Consider the following 3,936-nt stretch of genomic DNA (forward strand, 5'->3'; position numbering starts at 1 on the left):
ATGGATCCCCAGGTGGGGCAGTCTTTGTATGGCCTTTCCTTCAGTTGTTACTCCACACTTTGTCTCCATACTTTTTCCCGTATTTTGTTCCCCCTTCTAAGAAGGACTGAAGCATCCACACTTTGGTCTCTCACCTTATACCCTGTGAACTTTTAAGTTTGGTTTAGCATACTTACAGATTTTTGAAAGTAATAGACTTCTTGTGGCTTTATCAGAAAAAAATGATAATTTATTGTTTTTCTGGTAAATCGTCTTATTTATTTTTCTTTTCTTCCTCAAATTTTTGCTGGCTTACTCTTGTGGACATGGTGAGGGTTTTTTTTTTTTTTTTTTAATTTCCCATGGCTTATTTACTTGTCTCATGAAATTTCTTCTTTCCTATGCTTTCTTGATTGAGACCGTCTTACGTCTGCCTCTGTAAGTTGTGTTCCTCATTTTCTGTCATTCTCCCTTTTTTTTCTGTTTTATTTATGTTTCTGGATGCTTTGTTGCCTTTAGTTTGTCATGTGTACCTAATATTTTTTTGTCATGTCTTGTCTATTCATGAGGCTTTCCAATAGTCTTTTTAAACAGTTATTATTCGTGGGGTGGGGAAAGAACAACCCTGTGGAATCAGTCCTCTCCTTTCACCTTCTTATGGTTTATGCTGCTTAGGATTTCTGCGACTGGACACAACCTAGGGTCATTTTGGAAGAAGCATCCTCAATGGAGAAAATGATTCCATCAGATTGACCTAGAGGTAAGTCTGTGGGATGTTGTTATCACAAAAAGGGGTATTATACTAATATAGAAAATTTGGGGGGGCAAACTCAAATAATCTTTTACCCATTGAACAATTTCATCAGCCCTTCAAGTGTTTTTATTTGACTAATTTCTAGCACTCCAGTTCAGTAACTTTACACAATTTCTATTTCCTTGTTGGATTTCCTCCAAGTTTTTAAATTTCTCCTTTGTATTGATGAGTATTTTTCTACTTTGACCACTTTCTTATCTGTGTCTTGGATTGATTTTTTTTACATCATTTCTGTACGTGTTTCAGTCATCCATGTGGTAACTGGTTCTGTTCAAATGTAGAAGGCTGAGATCTTTTATCTAGCGTACCAGCATTCCATTCCATTTGGGACCAGAACTGAGGCTTTGTCAGTTTGTGGATATGTCAGCGATATCTATTTCTGATTTGTGTTCTCTATTTCTGATTTCTATTCTCCTATTCAGGAGCTGGTGATTCTTGTGTTTTCTTCATCTAGATATGCCCTTTAGTTTTTTTTTTTTTTCTACCATTTTCACTTGTTTTCTTTTTGTATAGTCATCAGGTAAGTATTCTTCATTTGACTTTATATTCCCCACTTTTATATTTAAGGGAACAGTTAACTGCTATAACAGAAGCAATAGTTTAAGTGTTCCAGTTGTTAGCATGCAGTAGAAGACACGCATGTACTTCATTTATGTAAGGGTCAGAAATTGAGGGATTAGTGTACTTTGACATCAGGTGTTCTTTTCCTGCCTGGATTCCAGCTCTTTTTCTTGTCGCTTTCCCACAGTTCTTACCTGACAACCCCTGAATCCCTATGAGACTATGCCAGTTACTACATTCTTATGCTCCTGGTTCTTGCTTGCCTAGTTGGGGACAGATGTGATATCTTCCATATTTTTCAACCTAGTCACTTCATGGTGTTCACAAAGAATCTCATTTTTAGGATCCCATGTGACATTTCTTCCATAGCCTCCACAGCCAATATCTTGGCCATTCATCTATCTGCTTGAAGTACACTCACCTCCTGGTTGCTCTCTGTAGCCTTGGTCTCTCTTGTGATTATGATTTTTTACTGTACCCATTATAGGGAGCAGCAGAAGCCCTAAGTGAGTAGTCCTGAGTTACTGTGTACTATTGACATGAGCAAGGCCATGCCAAGGACTTCAAGACCTCTGATTCTTAGAAATAGGCAAGCCTATTCTTCACATGGGTCAGGCTCAGAAAGGCAGAACCTTCCTCTTCCTAAATGTAAGTGTTTAGAGGCAGTTGATCAGTATCTGCCAAACCTATCAACAACAGCTTCTTCCCCTCAGATGTTTATAGCCTTGGCCTACTCACTTACAAAGACCTCTTACCAAGGCTAGCCATCCCCTTTGCCTCTGCCATTTGTAAGCATGCTAAATTTCCAAGTTGCAGCAATAATAGTTACAGCTCTATCAGAGTGAAAATTGCACCTGACTCCAGCTTTTCTGTATGTGTGTCTGAACTTTCTTCATTCTCTGGCTGCCCCTGGCCCAGGCTCCTGGACACAAGGTGCTGAAGGTCATAGTATCCCAAGGAGACTACCATTGACCCTAGGTGGAATTTATCTGTTTTGATGTACTTTTTATAATTATGCCATGGCTGCTATGTAGAACTGTTAAAATATTTTATTGAATTTTCTAGAAAATGTTCATAGTAGCATAAAGAAGAAGCCTACAATCTTATATTAATAATGAATGCTAATAATACACAGAATCACTGATTTTTCATTCTCCAAAGTCCCCATTTCCCAATGAATATTTCTCCAGTTATACTGTCTATACGGCGCCTTGCTGCCCGGATGGCAGCAATAACGACGAACACATTTAGACTTCTTCTCTCGACGGTTTACTCAGGAATATTCTTTTGTGTTACAGCTCTCCTAGGTACCCAGGTGTTACAGCTCTTTAAGGTACCTAGGTATTACAGCTCTCCTAGGTTCTGAAGTGTCACAGCTCTTCTTGATGACACGGCTCTTCTTGGTGTCTCGGCTCTTCTTGGCTCTTCTTGATGTTGCTTCTTCTTCTTCTTCTTCTTCTTCTTCTTCTTCTTCTTCTTCTTCTTCTTCTTCTTCTTCTTCTTCTTTCTTCTTCTTCTTCTTCTTCTTCCTAGGTGCTGCAGGTCTGCTTGCTTCTGTGGAGTGGCGTGGAATGGCTGGAGACAGTCCCTTATATACCCGAGCTTGAGCTGCCAAGTCCTCCTGGATTGGTTCCCCGGCAAACCCTCATTAGCATACACCTGCTCGTAAGAGGCGCAGGCGCAGCATACACCTGCTCCGGAGGGGCGCATGCGCAGTAGAATCGTCTATTGCTACAGTTATCGGGAACCAGCGCCATCTTGGATTTTATCATCCAAGCGGCTGCCTACATCTCCCCCTTTTTTATTTTATTTGGAGGCTGCTCACAATAGATCAGGGGACGATGCACTCTGCCATGGTCCCTGTCTTAGGTCATTCCACTTCGAGATCACAGCCTTACCCGTCATAGGATTACCCCCCCCCCCCCCCCGCCTGAGGGCTCTGTGTCTTAGGTTGGTCTGTGCTCGGGGAATGTTGCCCGTCTTTGGGGTGCCATGGAGCTGGTGCATTTCACCAACTCTGAGTGTCTAAGGTGGATTATTGTTTTAGTGAGGCCAGCCAAACACTGGGAGATGTGTCATTCTCGATAGCCACCAAAGCTTGGTAAACCACTGCTTTATGTTTAGCATGCTCCCTTTTCATTCTGCAAAGTAACAGAGGACACAACCCAGGAGGACCAAAACTCCCCAGAGTGCTATGCCTGCCCACTGTGATATTGGTTTTGGAAACACTGACAGAATCCTCCATCTCGGCTCTGCTTGGCTCTCGCTCAGAGACCCAAATGGGATCTAGGCGGTCCTGTGGAAACACAAAAACAGAGCCTCTCGCCCACATCAATACCAGATCCTGGCCATGCCATGAACCTGTCAGAATATCTTTCCACTTCATAAATCTCTTCAAGGAACCTCTGCTGCACTGATGACGATCCACAGCAGAAAGGCCATCTACATCCAAATTTAAAAAATTTTCTTTTGGGGTACATCCTTGGCCAATTCCCCCTTTTTGTTTTTGTAAATGTTCTTTAAGAGTGCGATGCACATGCTCCATGATGTCCTGCCCTTGAGGATTATATGGCAGTCCATGG

This window comes from Mastomys coucha, unplaced genomic scaffold (assembly GCF_008632895.1).
Source record: "Mastomys coucha isolate ucsf_1 unplaced genomic scaffold, UCSF_Mcou_1 pScaffold14, whole genome shotgun sequence".
In the NCBI taxonomy this organism is placed as follows: Eukaryota; Metazoa; Chordata; class Mammalia; order Rodentia; family Muridae; genus Mastomys; species Mastomys coucha.